The 22519-nt window shown below is 37.5% G+C and overlaps 2 long non-coding RNA genes and 1 other non-coding gene across 3 annotated transcripts; 1 reads left to right on the top strand and 2 right to left on the bottom strand.

Moving 5' to 3' along the window:
* Nucleotides 1-6334: 6334 nt before the first annotated feature.
* Nucleotides 6335-11736, bottom strand: LOC149137629 (uncharacterized). Its single transcript, XR_016242341.1, has 3 exons — nt 11602-11736; nt 9464-9546; nt 6335-6469 (listed from the first exon to the last, which is right to left on the bottom strand). It is a non-coding gene; the product is annotated as an uncharacterized LOC149137629 (long non-coding RNA).
* On the top strand, nt 8365-8495 carry LOC128250068 (U4 spliceosomal RNA). The gene has a single exon (XR_008266184.1). It is a non-coding gene; the product is annotated as a U4 spliceosomal RNA (small nuclear RNA).
* Nucleotides 11737-19301: 7565 nt separating the features above from the next.
* On the bottom strand, nt 19302-22385 carry LOC128249889 (uncharacterized). The gene is made up of 2 exons (XR_008266024.2): nt 22246-22385; nt 19302-19503 (listed from the first exon to the last, which is right to left on the bottom strand). It is a non-coding gene; the product is annotated as an uncharacterized LOC128249889 (long non-coding RNA).
* Nucleotides 22386-22519: the final 134 nt, after the last annotated feature.

The raw sequence follows: 22519 nt of genomic DNA, 5'->3' as shown, positions 1-22519 counted from the left end.
ACTAAAACTAACTAATATCGGATGTTGACGATGTTGGTTCTGAAGGATTCTGCTTTTGATATTCCTATTGTTGGTGTCAGAGTTTTTCTGAGAGTTAGGTGTTTTGGTATTGCTGGTGTTCCTGACACTGATGTTGTTACTGTTGTTGCTCTTGTCTTTGGTGCCTCTACTGCTGTTGTTGCAGCCTCTGTGGCCTTTTCTATTGCTGTTACTTCTGTCATTGATGCTATTAGTGTGTTTTCCTACTTTTGTAGCTATGGGCTCCGTATTTGTTGCATTGAGTGTCTCGTTTCTTTCTCAACTCAGTGGAGGAAGAACGTCTTCAAATGTATCACAGCTCCACATATGCGACATTTTGGCTTTCTTCTCTGCACTGTCACAGATAGGTGGGTGCCACCCGGGAGGTCAATCAGATTTGATATGTCTTCGATGTTTTCTTGATTTGCTTGTATTGTTAGTTCCATACCTATCCATGACCAGTTTTGTTTTAGTATCTTCGCCTATAAGATTTCGCATCTTCTACGGAATCGGCCAAGACGACTGCCACTAACCAGGTAATGGTTATTTCTGGTGGTACGTTTATGACTCTCACTTTTGTCAGGCGTTGGCTGTGAAAGTTAAGGATTTGGTAAAGAGCCTCATTCTTCAGTGTTATTGTAGAGTGAAATCTTGCCTCTGCTCCTAATTCAAATCTCTCTGCAACTGTGCTGTATTTTTTCCCTCGTGTAATATACGTCTTGTACGACCAAAGTACTTTTGTATTTGGGCTCTACTTGCACTTTCCACCCGACACAATTTTGTTTCATTGCAGCAGTATACTACCGTGCATCCTTGTGCACAGTATTTAGCATACTAAAGGTGGTGGCTTTATTGTTACGCCTCGTACAATTTTTTCAGCCTATCTGACCAATTTTAGATCTTGGCTTACATGGTATCTATCTAGATTTTTTCAGCGCTTGCAAAAAAAAAAAAAAAAAGAAAGAAAGAAAGAAAAAAAAAGAAGCCTTTGCAGCTGCCTGGCTGCGCTCATTGTTGCAAGCGCTCTTGCTACAAATCGAGCCGTTTGTGTTTGTTTTATCGTTGGTGATCATGTTGGAGTTGTCTTTATTCATTGAGAGAAAAATTTTTCAGTTGAGATGATATTAGTGGTAGTGCCGGAGGTAGTGTTTCTGTCAAAATTACAGCGACCTCTATTGCTCACTCGATACTTACTTTATTGACACCGAAAGGATGAAAGGCAAAAATCAACCTTAGCGGTATTTGAACTCACAATGTAAAGAGCCGGAAGAATTGCTAAGGATTTCGTCCGTCGTGCTTATGCTTCTGCCAACTCGCCTTCTTCTTCTTCTTCTTCTTCTTCTTCTTCTTAATAATAATAATAATAATAATAATAATAATAATAATAATAATAATAATAATAATAATCATCATCATCATCCATTCTACTATAGGCACTAGGCCCGAAAGTTTGGGAGAGGGGCTAGTCTATTACATTGACGCCAATGCTCAAGTGGTGCATATTTTACCGATCCTGAAAAGATGAAGGACAAAGTCAACATCGGTCAACATTGAACTCAGAACGTAAAGACGAACAAGTGCCGCAATGCATTTAGCCAGGCGTGCTACCTTCTTACCGTTTTCTTAATAATTATAATAACGAGAAGAAGAAGAGAAGAAGCACAACAATAACAGCAAATGGCTCTGTAATACTGAATTGGTACTTGCCAAAAAAAAAAAAAGTGAAAAAAAAACCCAACAAAAACTCACCTGGCAATTGTAAATCCCCAAGAGAAAAGTAGGTAGGGAACATATTCATAAAATCTTTCATTGCATACAGGGTAGACCCCGAGTCCAAGATGTGACTGATTAGGACAGGCCGTTGACCATCTCATGGTGTCTGAAGTTTCTGAAAATTACTCTCTGCTCCAAGTGTAATTATTTAGATACGCTTATATATTTTAAGGAAGGGAGGAAGGAAAGCAGGTAGGTAGATAGGTAGGTAGATAGAGCGTGCATGCGAGTGTATGAAAAACAGTAAGATAGACACAGAGAAAGCGAGTGCTTATTCCTGCGTTTCTCCCCTTCTCTCAGAGGCAGTTCATCTTCATCTAGCTTTTGCCATTCAAATATGGATACCAGCTGATATCACGCATGAAAAAAAAAAAAGAGGTTGAGTGAGGGGTTGGTAATCTCTACTCAAAGAAATTAAGATGTGTGTTACCCAGATATGCATGAATGCAATATAATGTGGCGAGAAGTTTGCTTCCAAACTACATGGTTTTGGGTTCAGTCCTACTGCATGGCACCTTGGGCAGGTATCTTCTATAACACCGGGCCGTCCAAACCAGTGTGAGTGGACTTGGTACACGAAAACTGAAAGGAGCCTATCATGTGTGTGTGTGTGTGTGTGTGTGTGTGTGTGTGTGTGTTTATGTATGTATGTATGGATGGATGGATGTACGTACAGAGTGTTCAGGATGAATTTGATGATTTTTATCTTTTTTTTAGGAACAGCTTGATGTATTGGTGAACACTAAACAGCGTTGGAGTGCATAAAGATTAGAGATATTGAGAAAAAGTTGGCTGACACGGAGGACTGGATGCCATCTGAATATTGGAAAAGGGTTTCCTGTATTATGCTGCTCAATGCTCTGTGAACACTGTAATGGTTGTAAGACCTGACATGGACATCATGTAAACTAAGTTCCCCAAAATATGATAGTCTTTGGGTATGTCTTCAGTGAGGGTGACATTATACCACCCACATCTTGGAACAGGGCCTAAGCTCAGTTCAGACGACTATGTGAAGCTGCTGAGACCGTGATTCAAACCTTAACTGGAGAGGGTTACTGCTGGAAAATCCCTTACCATACCTCCGAAAAAGAGTCAGAAGTGGTTGTTGAAGAATTTCTACAACTTCCCCAGCTCCAATTTCTGATCTCCTAATTCCTCCAATTGTTATCCTATGGATTACTATGTGTAGGGCGCAGTTGAGAAAGACATCAACTGCTCTGTCTGCAACTCCAAGGCCGAGCGGGGGGCCAAGATCAAGGAGGAGTTCGAAGCTCTTCACAGGGACACAACGATGTTCCATGTTCCGAAGCTGCCGCCAGACTGTGTTGGAATCTGCGGGCGGCTAATTTGAGTAAGCTGTTATCTCTCTGCCATACTCTAAAAAAAATTATTTTTTAATTTTATTTTTGGATGAGATATTTTGTTTTCTTTTCCTTTTATGCAGACTGTCAAATTTAGCCTGGACACCCTGTACGTACATGCACCTGTGTGTCTTTGTATTTGTTTTCCATCACCCCTTCTTAACCATTGCTGGTTTGTTAACATATCCGCAACTTAGCGCTTCAGCAAAAGGATCGATAGAATAAGTTCCAGGCTTTAAAAGAATAAATATTTAGGGTGATTCATTTAACTAAAACCCTTTAGGAAGAGATTTCGTTGTAAAAGATAAGAACTCTTCCACTCGAATTAGCGGCACCTGCTCCTAGAAAATGCACCAGTCCACAACTCCATCCTGGTAACCGATTACAGGTTAAGTTCACCACCATCAATTCACCGCAGGGAAAGCCTGCCGCCATAAGTTCACCGTGAGGAAAGTTTATCGAGAAAATATATCCGGTAAAAGATGGTTGAGAACCACAGATCTAAACGATCTTTTTGTCCATTGCACCAGTCCAGAGGCCAAATCAGTGTACACACAATGATACGGTCGGACCTTTGAATTACATGTACAATCCATCCAGCGAGCTTCTACATAGTTTCCGTCTACCCAGTTTTACTTTCAAGGTATGAGTCGATTCGAATCTATGGAAAATTCTGTCTACTGTAGGCACAAGATCAGAAATTCTGGGAGAAGGGAGGGGATAATCGATTGCATCGACCCAAGTAATTGACTGGTACTTGCTTTTGTCGATCTCGATAGGATGAAAGGCAATGTCAACTTCGGTGAAATTTGAACTCAGAATGTAAAGACGGGTGAAATATCGCTAAGCGTTTTGTCCGGCGTGATAGTGATTCTGTCGGGTCGCCGCTTTTGAAGCTATGGGAAAATAACACTTCCATAAGATGGCACGCACTGACATCGAATCCAAAACCTCATGGTTGTGAAGCAAACTTTTTAACCAATCACCCACTTGTCCTCTGTCTGTCTGTCTGTCTGTCTCTGTCTGTCCGTCTCTCTCTCTCTCTCTTTCTCTCTCTCTCTCTCTTTCTCTCTCTCTCTCTCTCTCTCTTTCTCTCTCTCTCTCTCTTTCTCTCTCTCTCTCTCTCTCTCTCTCTCTCTCTCTCTCTCTCTCTCTCTCTCTCTATCTATGGGTTGATTTTGGATTTTGATATCTGTGTGTATAGACACGTGGCCTAGTGATTAGCGTGTTGCACACAGGATCGTAAGATCATGCTTTCAACTCCTAGACTGGGCGGTGCGTTGTTATTGTTGGGCAGAACACTTCATTTCAAGTTGCTCAGCTGTAAATGAGTTTCAGCAAGCTGCTGGTAAGTAAACCCTTTGACGGACCGGCATTCCGTTCAGGGGTGGTGGACAGTGCTGTAATCTCAGTTACTTATACACTATGGAAACCTTGTGACGTTTCGAGAATGACTCTTCATCAAAGAGAGAGGAAAATTAACTCTTCAGCTGAAGTGCAAGATAGCACTGACATTTTCTCCACACAACATACAAGTTTAGCCAAACTTACACTCTCCACCATATAGTCTTAGCCAAAACCTCATGGTTGTGAAGCAAACTTTTTAACCAATCACCCACTTGTCCTCTGTCTGTCTGTCTGTCTCTGTCTGTCCGTCTCTCTCTCTCTCTCTCTCTCTCTCTCTCTCTCTCTCTCTCTCTCTCTCTCTTTCTCTCTTGTTCGTTTGGTTGTCTATGGATCTGTTTATCAATTTTGTTGGTCGTTTACATTTTGCACCAATGTTCAAGTCACTTCATCTCTCTCTCTCTCTCTCTCTCTCTCTCTCTCTCTCTCTCTCTCTCCCTATCTCTCCCCCCTCTCTCTCTACTTTGCGCAGACCCGTCGCCAAGCTTTCGTGCCTGGGGGTGTTTCAGAATATTCTGGGAGCACATGGCTCAGTTGTTAGAGCATCAGACTCACAGTCATGGGGTAGCGCGTTCGATTCCCGGACCGGGCTGTTTATTGTGTTCTTGAGAAAGACACTTTATTTCCCGTTGCTCCAGTTCACTCAATTGTAGAAATGAGTTACGACGTCACTTGTGCCAAGCTGTATCGGCCATTGCTTTCCCCCTGGATAACATCAGTGACGAGGAGAGAGGAGGCTGGTATGCATGGGCGACTGCTGGTCTTTCATAAACAGCCTTGCCCGGACGTGTGCCTTGGAGGGTAACTTTCTAGGTGCAATCTCATGGTCATTCATGATCGAAGGGGGTCTTTACCCACTAATCTGTAATAATGCTAAAGTGGAGTTCTGAAATAAGAATATCACTGTCAATCTGAGGGGTGCACCATTGAATAGTGAAGGGGCAGTGCTGTCCAATGCACCCTCTTAGCGCCTGGCACGACCTTGTCTTCATTGTATATTCAGGTTTTTCCATTCTTCATCATTTTACATATAGACGCAGGTATGGTATGGCAGTTTGGTTAAGAAGGTCGCTTTACAACTACATGGTTTCGGGTTCAGTCCCACCGCATGGCACCTTAGGCAAGTGTCTTCTACTATAGCCCTGGACCAACCAATATCTTGTGAGTGAATTTGGTAGCCGTAAACTGTGGAAATCTGTTATGTGTGTGCGTGCACGCGCGTGTTTGTGTGTGTGTGAGAGAGAGTCTTAGTGTTTGTCCATAACCATTGCTTTGTAACCAGTGCTGGTTTGTTTAGGTACCCATAACTTAGTGGTTCGGTCAAAGAGACTGATTGAATAAGTACCAGACTCAAAAAAAGTACTGGAGTCGATCTGTTCGACTAAAACCCTTCAAGGCGGTGGTGCCCCAGCATGGTCGCTGTTCAATGACTGAAACAAGTAAAATACAAGGGATAATGAATAAAGACTCCCCACCCATCACCTTCCCTTCATCCCTTTCCCCATTTCCCTTTTCGCTCCCGCCATCTATTTATTCTTTATCGCACACGCGTGGATAATAGAGCTGCAAGAAGCAAGAACACAAACAACAAAACACTGAATGAATTGAGGGGAGAGAGAGAGAGAGAGAGAGAGAGAGAGAGAGAGAGAGAGAGAGAGAGAGAGAGAGAGAGAGAGAGAGAGAGAAAGAGGTAATAGAGTAAAAAGAAAAGGAAGAAAATAAAACAAATGTATAAAACATATAAAATGGAAATTGCAAATGTCCGTCTTGTTGCCATCTGCTCATAATTTTTCTCTTCCCGACTTTTATTTATGTACGCCATTGCTATTGTCGCCGCTTTCTCCATCGCCGCTTTTGTAGTCACCATCTCTACTACTGCTGCTACCCACCATCTCACAGGAGATTGATCACTGGCGCAAGAAAAAGAAAGCGAAATAAAAGTTTCGTTTTTAAGACCCTGTCAGACTGAAAGGTGAAACGATGTGGAAAAATTACACACACACACACACACACGCACGTGGATCTATCTATCTATCTATCTATCTATCTATCTATCTATCTATCTATCTATCTATACATTCATTCATTCATTCATACACACACATATACATACATACATTACATATATACATACATACACATGTGTGTGTGTGGAGAGAGAGAGAGAGAGAGAGAGAGAGAGATAACAGAGAGAGAGATAACAGAGAGAGAGAGAGAGAGAGAGAGAGAGAGAGAAAGAAGAGATAGAAAAAGAAAACGAGGAGAGTAATCAGTATGATATCTCACATTTGTAATTTCATTCATATATGTGCGTGCCTGTGTGTTTATATGTATGTATGTCATTATTCAGTTTATTTCACGATTTCTTGCCAATAGAGAAAGAACCGGTTTCTAACCTAGATCCAAAGCTCCTTCATTGGAAATTCAACATCAACAATAGGGCATTTTTGTTGCATGTATGTATGTATGTATGTATGTATGTATGTATGTATGTATGTATGTATGTGAGATTTGTATGTTTTATGTATGTATTATCATGCATATAGTTACATATCTAGACATGCTCATATATATATTTAAATGATAAACTTCTGGAAAGTTTTTCCATATTTTTACAGTTCCAGTGATAGATTGGACCTGTAGTCCTCGAATTAGCTTTCTCTTTTCTGGTTTCGAGAAGCCTAATTTCTCAAGATTGTTATTTAGGCAGTGTGTTACATATCCCAGGACCCCAATAATTACAGGTATAAACCTGAACTTGTAATCTGGATAGAGTAACTGCAGATTTCTCAATAGTTCAACTTAGGTGTTCTTTTTTTCACTGATCTTCAGCTTTATGTTAACACCCACTGGGCCGCTAATTTCCACAACTGTACAAAGTTTCTCTCCTCTATCCCAAATCATTATATCAGGTCTGTTGTGCTTACATTTTATTGAGGTCTTCACTGGTACATTCCCCCAGTATGTATATATGTATGTATGTATGACTGGGAGAACAATGCCTGTCATCGCCACAAATGGCGGAAGCAGGTTAAGGAGGGGATCGACGCTTTTGAGAGAGCACGTATCCAGCATGAAGAACTTAAGCAAGCTGCGCGAAAGCGCACGGCTCATATAGTGAATGGGGAAAGCTTGATCTGCAATGTTTGCAGTCGTGTATGCTTGTCAAGAGCATGGCTCATTAGCCTCCAACGGAGCCGCAAATGCAAAATATAAGTTAGTCCTAGAGCGCACAATGTTCCTGAAGGTCGGCAATGGTCTTCCTCGGTCACGAGTGGATGGCCATCACCATCATCATATGTAATACTAACCCAGAAAGGTTAGTTCTAGACCACTCAATACACAGCTTGGAGTGTCCGAACTGTGTAATAATACCGAATATTTTTACAGTAAACTGAACATTTACGGATCGTTACTCCGAGTTCCACATTTCTGATCTGGTTGATTTTAGTGCCCGAAGATCTGATTTACGATTTGTAAAATTTCGGCTTCCAATATGATATATATAACACTTAATATTCAGTGTTGAGTTTTCATATTTATTGTTACAAACGCTTACGCTAAATAATCTAGTGATTGACTAAGGTCTTTATCGATTCTTACAATAAAGATGACAAATTATCAGATACGAGTTGTTATTATTGCAGGAATGAAAAGAATCGTTAGAACGTCGGACAAAGCACTTGCTGTACGGCTCTTCATGATCTGCGTTTAAACCCAGGTCAATGACAAAAAGTATCAGTCGATTCAATATTCCTATAAAATTATTTTAGTTAAGAATGGTCTTATAACAGAAGACGAGTGTAGCTTTGTGCAGAGGCGGTACCATGGCCAATGAGGTAAATCCTAGGCGTGATTATTGCTAGTTGTATCGTCCAACTGACATCGAGTATGCGCTCGATTTTAAGTATCAAGGACTGACACATATACATATAGCCTCTCCCACACACACATATATGCATGTACGTATATGTATGTATGCGTGTGTGTATATGTGAGTGTACGTCTGCGTTTCCTTATCTTGTAACGATTACAAATGAGTGTCACTGTTATGTTATACAAGCAGTGTCATTCATTTCAAATATTGTGGAAACATATCTGGCCATGGGGAAATATATTTTGCTTGGAAACTGGTGAGGGATAGTGACAGGAAGGGCATCCGGCCGTAGAAAAATCTTCCTTAATGAACTCTGTCCAATCCATGGGAAAAGTGGACATTAAACAATGCTGATGATATATATGCATACATTACCGTTTGGTAGGAAATGTTTTAACGATAATGAAGATAATTGCAGCACAGCAACGGAACAGCTTGCTCGTGAAATTAACGTGCAAGTGACTGAGCACTCCACAGACACGTGTACCCCCAACGTAGTTCTTAGGGAAACTCAGCGTGACACATAGCGTGACAATGCCGGCCCTTTGAAATACAGGTACTACTCATTTTTGCCAGCTGAATGGACTGGAGCAACGTGAAATAAAGTGTCTTGCTCAAGGACACAACGCATCGCCGGGAATCGAACTCACGACATTACGATCGCGAGCCGAATGCCCTAACCACTAAGCCACGTGCCTTCTATGAAGATAATTGAATTATTATAATTTTTACTTTTCTCTTTTTGTAGTTATGGTACTTAGGTACAAGATATAGAATTTTGGGGAAAGGAAACAGCCGATTATATCAACCTCAGGGTAAGCAAATCGACCGCAGCACGATTTGAATTTAGAACGTAAAAATGTGGATACCGCAAAGCTTTTCGTCCGACCCTTGAATGATTCAACCAATCCACAGTTTTATTAAAGAAAAATAACAAAAAAATAATAAATGCACACACACACATACAAGCACACACGCACATACACACATGTTCATAAAATAAGGATTTATTGACGCTGTCACTTACCTGGAAACCTAGTTTTTCACATGAGTTCCGATGAAAGAAGCTCGTTGTGTTGACTCCTCTGCGACGCTTGCAATCAGATTATCCTTTGGTTTCACGCAAGCGGAGATTGCCACAAATTTTGGAGTAAGTTTTGTGCAGGAATAAAAACTAGAAGTTAATTATGGTTTCTCACAATGCCATTGTAACTAACACACATTTGTCATTTGGGTCGATCCTTGTTCATGGTGTATTACATTTTTTGACCTTGGGGTGAATAGAGATAAAATTGAAGAACCCCAGAACAGAAAGAAAACGAGACTAAATTAGTCCAGTGCTACACTGTTTTCGCAAACTCCGCTGCCTTGCCATAAAAACTACAATGGATATGAACAAATAAATATATAGTTTCTTGTCCGTTGTATGCAGTCCCACTTAATGAGTTCTGGCGGGGTGAAAGACAAAAAAAAAAAAAAAAAGAAAAAAAAACATCCGACTTTAATCGACAATTTTATAAAATTTCAGCTCTCAACGATGCATTCATTCATTTTTAATGCTATCTGCCAGAAAACTAAATAAAAAAATTAATATGAAAAGCAACAACAATAAATGAACATCTTAATCAGAGAATTACAGAATTACAATGTTACGGAGGAAGAGAAATGAATTTGTGTGACGTTTATTATGATTTTTCCTGAGAGCATCCAGCTGTGTTTATGTTTATTAATAACTGAAGATAATTTTATCTTCTCCCAGAAATTGAAACCAGTCCACGTTCTGAGCTCACTAGGAACATAATAAAAAAAAATCAAAGTGGTCAGTCAATCCAAATTAAAAAAAAGACAAAAAAAAAATGACACAAACAGAAAAGAAAAAGAAAAGCAAAAAAAAAAACAAAAAAAACACTGGACTGACTTGATTGACCATTTCAAAGTCTCAGAGGAAAAAAGTTCAAAAAGAATGATTTTTTTTTCTTCCAGATTTTCTCTCTCGGACATTTGCAGTTAGTAACTGATGTCGCTAATAAAGATTTTGATAAGTGATTGATTGATTTAGCTCATTTCCATTTTTTTTTCTGTTAGTCAGTCGATTGGAAAGACATTTTGGTCGACAAATGGTGTGGTTTGTGTGCGTGCATGTATGTATGTGTGTATGTGTGTGTGTGTTTGTGTGTGTGAGAGAGAGAGGGAGAGAGGGAGAAGAAGACAGCAAAAGAACTGAGAGAGAGTGAGGGATTGTTTTATTTTGTGTTGGGTTTGAAATGATTTATGGTCAATTTTTATGGTCAATATTTTCCAAATCATCTGATGTCGCTTATGTGGTTAAAAACTACCTAATGGTGTGGAATAAAAAATATCTCACGGAAAAAAAAAATACAAATTTCCGGTAATTATGTTGGAAGGAAAAAGTTAATAGAGAGAGGGAGGGAGAGAGAGAGACAAAGAGAGAGAAAGAAAGTGGAGACAAGCAAGCATGTTTCATTCAAGAGACTGGGCTATTAAATCCTTTGTGATGGGCTTAATGAACTCTACCAAGTTATTCTTTCGTTATTACAATCATTGTTGGAGAGAGAGAGAGAGGGAGAGAAAGAGAGAGAGGGAGAGAAAGAGAGAGAGAGTGAGAGAGAGCGCCCTCCCTGCGATAAATCTCAATCCCTGATCTAATTGGCATACCCCAGTCGCCGCTGCTTAATTTTTCTTTCTCTCCTAATGCTCTGGGTGTAAAATGAACATTATGCAATTTCTTTAGCCATTATAATATATACTAGTTCAACACCCGTCACATTGCTGACAGCAAAACGATAAAATTTCAAATCAAAATTCTCTATCCATTTAAAATACTGTCTTTCATGTAAAATGTATTTAAGCTAAAAACAAAAGGCTTTGAAAAAATTACAAAGTTACTAACTTTTTTCCCCCTATTTTTTCATTTTCAGAAATGTTTGTTATTTATATTAGCATTTTCTGAAATTGATAAATTATTAAAATTTAGGTCGTCTTTCTGAACGAAGTTTTAATAAATGATCTTTTTATATTTACTACAAGATATTACATTACATATCCTGCAAACTTAATGAATATACATTGTGCAATATTTACATTTAATTAAACGACTTCTTTATATACAATGTTCCTTAGTCAAGGTTCTGTGTTCAACATTACCTTTCTTTTTCTTCTTCCTGTCTCCCCAGCTTTCTCCTTTTCTGATCATCATGAAACACTTTGTCCTTTGTTATATTTGCTAGTAAAATATTCATGGCCATCTTTTTTTTCGGTGGCGTGTGAGCGAAAAATGAACTTTGACAAGATAAAAATGAAAAAAGAATAAACAAACTTTATTTTTCCTTATGCTGCATATGTGAATTAAACGAAAAAATTAAATAAATTCACTGTTTTTTTATTTTTATTTCTTTTCTCTAAATAAATTACTTGAAAATCATCTGATTGTGAGAATCTGAGCGTGTGACGGACGGACATACGGACAGAGAGACACGGCTCTTATAATATTGATTAGAGAGGTTTTCTGCTTATGCTATAAGAGTAGAAAAGAATAGGAATTAATACGGAAAATACTTTTATCAGTGTTTTATGCTTGTTTATTTGTAGTTCTATTCTTCCGCAACAATTTTTGTCTATCGATCTTATTTGTCATATCACCTCAATATAGTTTTGTTTGTATGTATGTATGTATGTATGTATGTATGGATGGATGGATGGATGGATGGATGTGTGTGTGTGTGTGTGTGTGTGCGCCTGCAAGTGATGTACTCTTATTCGTCTTTGTTGTTCAAAGACACGTTACTGGCCATTCGGAGGCATTTCTCATTGCTCATTTTCGTTTCATTTATGCAAATGACCTAAGGTCATAAATGAATATGTTCTATTTTGGTATATGTCTAAGTGTGATCTAGTGAAGGTAAGGTAGAGAAGTTGCTGTGTTGATGATGCCTATGGAGGTAGAAACATGTGATCACAACAACCATCTTGTCTTCTCGAAGAATTCTTGATTCTTGAGCTTATCCTCTCATATTGTTTAGTACTAATTACCTCTAGCATTTGGTCTTATTTAGTGTCAATTTTACCGATATATTTTAATACTTGCCTAAATGATCGATTTAAGTTTAGGTTTAGTCTTTAGGAGTTAGACTAGGCTTCGGTTTCGTATTAGCATTAATTTTAGGTTTATTGTCAGTGTTAGGGTTAGTCATTGGGTTGTCAAATAAATTCGTTCGTTTCTTTCCAAAGTTACCTGAATTAATATGATAAATATTTTTATCGTAGTGTTTCATGTAGCTTTGTTCTACCTAGGCAACTTTTGTTTATCATTTTTTAAATGTGAATAAATTTTTACCTCTCTTCAGATTGAGTGCCAAGTAAAAAAAACAAAAACAAAAACATTTTCGACATGTGCTTCTCTTTGATTATAATAACGGTTCCAAAGCTACCAAAAGCCATTCACGTCATCTGTACTGTATACTAGCGCACGGGTCAGTGAATTATTCCAAGTGGGGGTAAAAATGAAATTCTTGGGGGTGGGGGTGGGGGTGGGGATTAATGAGGACTCATTAGACATAAATAGAATTATATAAAAAACGTGTTCCTTGTTATGACAGAAATTTTTCTTCTGGCAATACTGCATCGGTCCAGTTTATTGGACATGTACATAGATTCGTATAAATAGATTCGTATAAATAGATTCGTATAAATAGATTCAATAAATCTTTTGAATTCGAAGAATCTATGATTTTCTTCTTTTCAAATCAAGGGGTTAATGTCGGCGTAAATAAATATATTTTGGGGGTAATTGGTTAAAAAGTTCCCCGACCCCGGAGCTACAAAGAAATCAGGAACAATGATGGAGAATATAACAATTGATTGATTCGTTAAAATTGTTGAAAAATAAGGATTAAAATGAATGAAAAAACCCCAACGAACATTTTTATCTGACAACCCAATAATTAGCGTGAAAGTTAGGGTTGGGATTAGGTTAATTTGTAGTGTTATATTTATTATTTGAGTAAATTTAGAGATAGCACCATGTTTGAGGTTAGAGTTAGGATTTGCGTCATGATTATCGTTAGCTTTAAGATTCATGTTGGGGTTAGTTTTCATTTTTAAAAATTTTAGTTTTAAGTTTAGAGCTAGGGTTAATGGCATATCTATGTTAAAGGTTACTAATAGGGTTAATTTTAATGCAAGGTAGAGTTTCGGGGATAGAACTAAATTAGTTTTAGTGTTTTGGTTAGGATTAATTTTAGAGTTAGTTTAGTATTAGGTTTAGATTTTAATTTAGTGCTAGGCTTGAGTGTTAGGTTAGCGGTATGTGTGGTTAGATATTAGAGTTACTGGTAGGGTTAGTTTTATAGTGAGGATTGAAGTTAGTATTACATTCAAAGTCTTGTTTAGAGTTGAAGATTGTCAGAGATGGTGTTACTGTCAGGTTTTGAGTTTACTTCTAGGCCTAGTGTTAGGACAAGTGATATTTTAGGGTTAAGTTTAGGTTTAGTGTTATGATTAGTTGTAGAGCTAGCAATAGGATTAGCATTAGTTAATATTTACCGTTACATTACTGTTATTTTTAGAGTGATCAGTAGTTTTTCTGTTAAGCTTCACTACTGGGTTTCGTTCGTTTTAAGACTAGACCTATGTTTATATTTAGTGTTAGCGATATGTTAGGTTTAACATTAGGGCTAATATTTGAATTAAAGTTAGCGTTAAGTTTTATGTTAATGTTAGTATTATATTTTACGTGTAAATGATAGTTAAGTTCTAGGTACGTTTTGAGATTCACTTTAGGTTTATAGTTCGGGTTCATGCTAGGTTTAGCGTTACGTTTAATGTTATGGTGATCAGGAGCTTTTGTTTTAGGCTAACGTTCTTGTTAATGCTAGTCTTAAGGTTATTTATGTTTAACATTAGGTTTCCTTTTAAGCTTTATTTTTAGCGTTAGTATTAATATTAGATTTGGAGTCAGACAATGTAGAATTTGGGTTAAAGTTAACATTAGTGTTAATTTTAGATTTAGGTTTAGAGTTAGGATCAGGGTTTTGTTATGATTAATGTCAGGTAAATTTATTCTTAGATTTAGGTTTATATTTACTGTTCTGCTTAATACTGTGCTTAATTTTATGCTTAAGGTTAGATTATTTTTGCAAGATTTAGGGCTTGGTTTAAGGTCGGGGTTAGGTTTCATGTTAGAATGAATTTTAGGTTAAGTGCTACGGCTAGGTTACTGGATAAAGCTAGAACTTACATTACGATTAATGTTAAACTTAAGGCTGGTATTACTAAAAATATTTTTGGGTTATAGTTAGGGTTAGTTTTGAATTTAATTTTAGGTTTAGAATTAGTACTAGTGTTAGGCTTTCGGTTAAGGTTTTGCTTAGAATTAAGGTTAGGTTTACGTCTATCGTTAATTCCAGCTTTAGAGATATGTTTAGTGAGTTTCGTGCTGGTTTGTGCTTATATTTTTCGATTTATGAAGTGGTAGCAAAAAGTTCCCGGACTAGTTCCGTAACGTGCCAGCAGATGGCAGTACACGGTTGCGTGCGCAGTGAGAGCTAGCAGTAGCCTTCATGAGGCAGTGAGCCAAGTGACATCGTTGTGTTTACTTTGCAGGTTGTGAAATTTGTGTTTTTGTGATCACGTCTAAGCTGTAATCTGCGATTTTGTCATAGACAGGAAGTTGGAACAAAGAGCTAACGTGAAATTTTGCGTTGAACTTGGGAAGTCTGCTACAAAGAGATTGAGTACACTTCGTCAAGCTTACGGCGACGAGGCAATGGATCGTACGTAATGTTTCGAGTGGTGCAGACGCTTCAAAAGCGGAAGAACGTCCCTGGTTGACGCTCTGGATCTCTACAACGGTGTTAAATCGCAAAAGGTCCTCGATTCGCTTACGCTAAATGACTTCCAGACCGGATTCCAAAGGTGGCAGGAACGCTGGGACCAGTGTATTGCTGCGCAAGGTGACTATTTCGTACGAGATGATGTTAAAACTTAGGTAAATAAGTCATTTTTTTCTTATTAAACATAACTAGTCCGGCAATCTTTTGATACAACCTCGTAGAGTTTGGATCATATTTAGCGTTAACGCTAATTTTTTTGTTACGCATACTTGTATTGATGGATTGATAAGTTACCTTCACATTAACTGTACCTTTGAGATTAAGTTCATGTTTATGGATAGAATTGGAGGCGCAATGGCCCAGTGGTTAGGGCAGCGGACTCGCGGTCATAGGATCGTGGTTTCGATTCCCAGACCGGGCGTTCTGAGTGTTTATTGAGCGAAAACACCTAAAGCTCCACGAGGCTCCGGCAGGGGATGGTGGCGAACCCTGCTGTACTCTTTCACCACAACTTTCTCTCACTCTTCCTGTTTCTGTTGTGCCTGTAATTCAAAGGGTCAGCCTTTTCACACTGTGTCACGCTGAATATCCCAGAGAACTACGTTAAGCGTACACGTACCTGTGGAGTGCTCAGTCACTTGCACGTTAATTTCACGAGCAGGCTGTTCCGTTGATCGGATCAACTGGAACCTTCGACATCGTAAGCGACGGAGTGCCAACAAACAAATGATAGAATTACGAGGTTCATTCCAGAAGTTTTCAGACTTTTTTTTTAGGAGAGGCAGTTATAACTATCCCAGATTATTATAATTTTAGTATGGACCTGCCAACTTTTCTTTATTCCAAATTAAATGAGACGACCGCAACAGCCTACTATTTATCACAACTAATTATTTTGGAGAATGCAGTTAGGACGTGAAGACAATTTGGAAGCTCATTATGCAATAAATTTTTGTGTTAAACATGGAAAAAACGCTACAGAAACTTATGAAATGCTCCAGCCTGCTTATGGATTAACTTGTATGAACCGAGCATTTGCTTTTTGCTGGCACAAGAGGTAAGGCAAAGCAGGTCAACCAGGAAGCTCATGATGAATCCCTTTTCCAACAACAAGGGCATCATCTACACCCACTAGGTTCCCTCAAGCTAGACGGTCAACAAAGAATACTTTGTAGATGTTTTGAGGGAGTTTAAAAAGATATTTCATCACAGACGGCCTGTTCGAAGATCTTCACAGAGACACAGTGAGGAACGCACGAACCAGGTTTTGGAGGAGCCTTCAGGCTTTGGTGGAATCTTGAGGTTGGCTACTTTGAGTAAGCTGTTATCTTCCAACTATAATCTAGTTGATATTTTTTTATTTTTTTTAAAATACTTTTATTTTTGGATGGAATATTATGTTTTTTTTTCCTTTTCCTTCTATGCAAAATGTCAAATGTAACCTGAACACCACGTAGATTATCTTCGAATTTAATTTTGGGTTTAAGCGAGGGTTTAGTTTTAGGGTTATATGTTAACTTTAGAGGCAAGTTCACATTTAATATTTGGTATAGGATTAGTGTTATACTTAAGGTTAAGGTTAGGGTTAGAGTTAGTGTTATGCTTCGGATTTAGATTAACAATCTATCGAAGATTACGTCTAGGGTTAATGTTTTTTTTAATGTTTGGTTATTTTTAGGTCATGCGTTCAGTTTTAGTTTAGTGTTATACTAGCAGTTAGGGATAGATTTGACATTAGTATTATAATGAGGTTTAGTGTTACATTTAAGTTTATTCTTAAATTAGTTTTAAATTAAGGGTTAATGATGTTTGGTTATTTTTAAGGTTAAGGTTAATTCTATGGTTAGATTTATGTATAATGTTTGGTTTAGTTTAGTGTTAATTTCTATGTTAAGGTTAGAGATGGAACTAGTATTAAATTTACACATTTTAAACGTTATGTTCAGATTTAAGTTTAGGGTTAGTGATGATTTTAATATCGGTTTCAAATTTCAGCACAAAGCCAGCACTTCTGAGGTGGGAGTAAGTCGATTACATGGAATCCAGTGTCCCCGAAAGGATGAAAAACAAAGTCGACCTCGGCGAAATTTGAACTCCGAATGTTAAAACGGGCGAAATGACGCTAAGCATTTTTCCCGGCGTGCTAACGGTTCTGCAACTCGTTGGCTTTGTGGTAGTCTTGATATTAGGCTGACTGAATTGTTAGCGGAATTTCGTTCGTCTTTAGAGTTATAGTTCATACTCGGGTTACGGTTAGCGTTCCTATTACTTTTGTTTTAAGGTTAACCTCATATTTATATTTTGGGTCGTGTTAGAGTTAGGGTCGTGATCAGGATTGATTTTAACGATAGGTTTTCTACTAGTGTTAATGTTTGGCTCAATGCTCGTATTTGGGTCATGATTAGAGTTTGGTTTAGTTCGGCTTACGTAAGGTTTAGCATTAAGTTTATTATGAGAGTTACGTTTCATTTAAAGGCTAACGTTTGTGTTAGCGATGGCGAAGTATTATAATTAAGAATAGCATTAGGTTGAGAGTTAGTGTGTTATAGTTTAGCTTTAGAATCAATATTAGGATTACGGTTAATAAGTTAATTTAGCGTGATAGTTATTGCTATTGTTAGGTTATGGTGAGTGTAAGGATTAAGGTTAAGTTTACCGTCAGGATTTTGGTTAGTTTTATAGTTATGGTTCAGATTAAGGTCCGAGATACTATTAGGTGGCGGTTTAGTGCTTATTGTTAGATTACTGTTAAATTTTAGGGCTTGGTTTATATTTAGTGTTATGTTTAGATTTTTGTTATTGCTAAAGCTATTATGAGTGCTGACATTAATTTTAGGTTTAAGTTTGTGAAGGGTAAGTTTAGAGATCGTGCAAGTGTCAGGGTAAATTCGCCTGTTGAGTTAGTTATGTTTTACCTTTCTATTTAGTGTTAAAACTAAGTTTAAGATTATGTTTAGATTTACTTTTAGGTTAAGGGTTAGAATTAAGTTCTGAGTTTGCGTTACTGTTAGAGTTAGCGTTATTGTTAGGTAAGCGCATAGCAGTTAGAGTAGAATAGTATTAGAGTTAGAATCAGGATTACAGAAAAAGTTTTAGGATTATGTTAGGATTAGGCTTAGGTTCCAATCTATGTTAAGGGTTAGTATTTTGTTAGTATTAGTTTTGTTCTTAGGGTTCAGATTACATTTCTTTTTGGTTTAGAATTAACATTACGTTTACTTGTGGTCTAGTTTTATAACCACAGTTGAAGTTACTATGTTTAATATTAGCATTAGAGGAAATTTTAAAGTTTAGGACTAGGTTCATGTTAATCTATAGATTTAGAGTTCGTATTATATTGATGTCTATGGTTAGTGTTAATGTTAAATTTAATATTAGGCTTAAGTTAGGTTTAAAAATAAGTTTCGATTTTGGGTTAAGTTTATTTTAAAAGTTAGATTTAAGCTTAGGTTTCAGGGATAGATTTAGTTTTAGAGTTTCCATTAACATGCAGTTTATATTAAAGATTAAACATTAACTTTAAGTTTAGGGTTAGGTTTAAAATTAGCTTTTGGGCTAGTGTTAGGATTAGAGTATGTGTTAAGATTTAGCGTTCATGGTTAGAGGTCATGTTATTATTAGATTTATTGTGTTAAGTTTAAGGTAAGGACTCTGAATGGGTTTAGGTTTTAGCTTATATGTATATCGTTCAGTTTGGGGAAAAGATTAAGGTTTTCATTATATATAGCGTTCGTTTAATGTTAGGGTTAGTGCTATGTTAGCATTAAGATTAGGATCTACATTAACGTTATGAAATTTAGGGTTAGTTCCATTTTAGTGTTATTTCATATTTCAGGTAATTGTTAGTGTTAGCCATTGCATTAACTTTAGTGTTTGTTTGTACTAAGCCTTATATTTACATTAGTGCTAGCGCTAAATTTAGCCTTAATCTTAGCGCTGTGATTCGTAAGCAAGCTGCTTACCACACAGCCACTCCTACGCCTGTAAGAGAATTTGTAAATTATAATAAAATAATTTTTAATATTCAAATTTTAATTTTAGCTGCAATATTGTAAGTAAAAAGTTACTTATTCTTTACTTTACTAGAAGTAATCGCTTGTCCTATAGTTTTACAGGTGTAATAACTTGTCCTGTACTTTTCCAGGTTTATAATCTTAAGAATGTTACTTTTCTTGCTCGCATTTTTCCATGTAATCCATGATTCTTCCAGGTATTGCTGTAATAAGATAATTAATAATGTGTCAATTAATAATTTTAAGATTTTACCTTATAAAATACTGAAAGATAGCATTTCAATTTTTCCATGTAAGTGATGATGATATTACAATTTTTTTCATGTTTAATTTGAATATATGTTGTGATTGAATTATTTGATGTTACCCATCCACACCAAATTAACGGCAGGGATTTTTACCAGGCTGGAATGGTTTGCTGCATCAGGGTTGATTTGAGACAAAATAACAAAATTATGGTAAATTTCTATATTAACACTTGCACGATTTTCACTTGGATTTTTTGTGTGGAATCAAGTACCCTGACCTCCTAATATGCTGCAAATCCCTTATTCTGGTTCGGAAAAAAGGAGTGGGGCCCTCCATCCCGGAGTCATTGGAAATTTTTGCTTTTCGTTGAATGAATTTCTGTGACCTCCTATAATATGCTACAAAACCCTTTTGGGGTCCGAAAAACGGGGTGGGGTGAGGTGGAATCCTGGGAAATTTAACCCCCACCCCTGTTGATCTTTTCACCTGCACGATTTTCACTAAGGTAAAAAAAAAAGGGCTTCCACCTCACCCCATCCTGTTTTTCGGACCCGAAAAAGGGTTTTGTATCATGTTGGGAGGTCACAGGAATTCATTCAACGAACAAAAATTTCAAATGATTCTAGGATTGGAGGGGGGTGGGGCGGGTTCCCCTCACCCCACCTCCATTTTTTTCCGAACCAGAATAAGGGATTTGCTGCATATTAGGAGGTCAGGGTACTTGATTCCACGCAAAAAATCCAATCCAATTTTTTGTTTTTTCTTAGTGAAAATCGTGCGGATGTTAATATAGAAATTTACCATAATGTTGTTATTTAGCCTCAAATTCGGTTTAGTGTTTTAGGGTTGGGTTATTGTTAAGTTTAGATTTAGGATTAAAATATATTACGTGTAAAATAATATTTAACACGCACGAGTACACTCAGGCGTGTAAAGACCTTTCGCTGGAGAAACAGTCAAAATATTCGTGTTGCGAACGTGTTAAATATGACTTTACACGAAGAATATTTATTCAACGTTGCTTCGTGCGACTTAATTAGTTGTAGTTTGACCAAGATTCACGTACATCAGCCATTGTAAAAAAGCGAATAATTCTTTTCTGGTTGTGAAATGCAGATTTGGCATTCGTAGCTGATGACTTGAAACATCGCAGAAACGCATTCGTTCAACGATGCAATGGTGTCATTCACAGCTGAATGTTCTTTAACATATGTCGTTTAGGACGAAATGATTTCTCCCGAGACTATTTCCGAAGCGAAAGCACTTCACACGTCCGAATGTACTAGAACGCATAAAATATGAATATACACGAATATGTTTTATTCAACGCCGTTTCGTGCAAATTGTAATTAATTCTAGCTTGACCAAGCTTTATAATATAAGTGAAAGTACCGATTAGTGTTCTAATATAAGAACGAATCATTCCTTTCGGGCGGTGAGATTCAGATGTAGTAGTCGTAGCTGATGGCACGCAGCAACGCATGCGCTCTACGATCCAATCAGAGTATTGTCTCGCCAGACTATTTCCACAGCGCAAGTTTTCCTTACGTCTGCGTGTACTCAAACGAGTTAAATCTTACAGTACACTCACATTTTATTCAAAGCAGCCTCGTGAAACTTTAGTTAATAAAATTCTAGCTTGATCAAGATTTATGCATATCAACGTTCGACTTGTTTGGTGTTCTAATAAACAAACGAATCATTCTGTTCGGGATCTGAAACGCTGATTTGGTATTTGGTGCTGATGACTCACAACGACACAGAAACAATGCGTCCTACAAAGCAATGATGTCATTCACGGCTCAATGTGTTTTTATGCATCGTTTACGAAGAATATTTTTTCTCACAAGACTGTTCCCCAAGTGAAAGGACTTTACATGTCTGAGTGTACTCAAACGTGTTAAATATTTCAACAAACTTCGCACGAATGTATAATATATTCGATGCTGTTTGGTGCGATTTTTGTTAATTAATGGTTAGAATAAAATCTAGCTTTAGTGTTAAGTGAGACTGAAGGTTTGTTTTAACGTTAATATTCCAATTATACAAAAGTTTATCGTTCCTGTACATTCAACTGTTCCTGTACATTCAACTGTTCCTGTACATTCAACTGAAAATGAATACCAGTGACACTTGGGTATTAACCAGAGCCGTCTTAGCCAGTATTGTAGGCCTCCTGGCCTACAATGTTGGCTAAATCAATGCACTGGACCCTATAGTATTTATTCATTGACAGCAATGCAAAGCATACATAGATCAGATTTGGGCCCCTCTGAAAAACTGCATAGTGTGTCCATGCCTTAAGACAGCACCCTACGACGAACTGGCGTCCTGTTAAGGGGAAAGTTTTATACTCTCACTTTAAAGACCTTGAAGAACCGGATTAACTCCGATCTCATGAGCCGTGAAGGCTCGATGCAGAGACGTCAGGGGATAATTTCTGATCGAGCGAAAGATGTCAGAAATGTAGGAGTGACGAACTATTCAGTTGTGTCTCTTAACTTTATCATTTTTGCAAATTCCCACATAAGACTTAAATACTAGTCAAGTACCGAAATCGATTCAACCGACTATTGTCCACTCCTCTATAAATCTGTCTGTCTGAATGAGGTGCCAACAAGAAATTAATTTAGTGCATTCAATTTAAACTGATATTAGACAATACAAAAAACAAATTTGAGAAAGAAAAGAATAACCGGGCATCTGACTGGATTCGAATCAAAGGCGACAGCGTTACTGGTTACACTACAGAGCGCCAGTAAATCTCCTTTGCAATGTTATTTGGCGGTCTGCAATTTTAGCTATGCCGGTGAGTCATGTCCCCTACACAGTTTAGATTCTCAGTCATATGCATCTTCTTTTTTTTTCATTTACATTGCTAATACACATAAACTTTTAAATGATACCCAAATCCTATCTCCATTCTGCATGTCACAGCCGTCTTCATCTTTTTATGATATTTGAATCTTT

This window comes from Octopus bimaculoides, chromosome 1, assembly GCF_046866305.1.
Source record: "Octopus bimaculoides isolate indiv1 chromosome 1, ASM4686630v1, whole genome shotgun sequence".
NCBI classification, from domain to species: domain Eukaryota; kingdom Metazoa; phylum Mollusca; class Cephalopoda; order Octopoda; family Octopodidae; genus Octopus; species Octopus bimaculoides.
The sequence above is the reverse complement of the archived record's forward strand: the minus strand, read 5'-3'. Positions and strand labels throughout refer to the sequence as shown.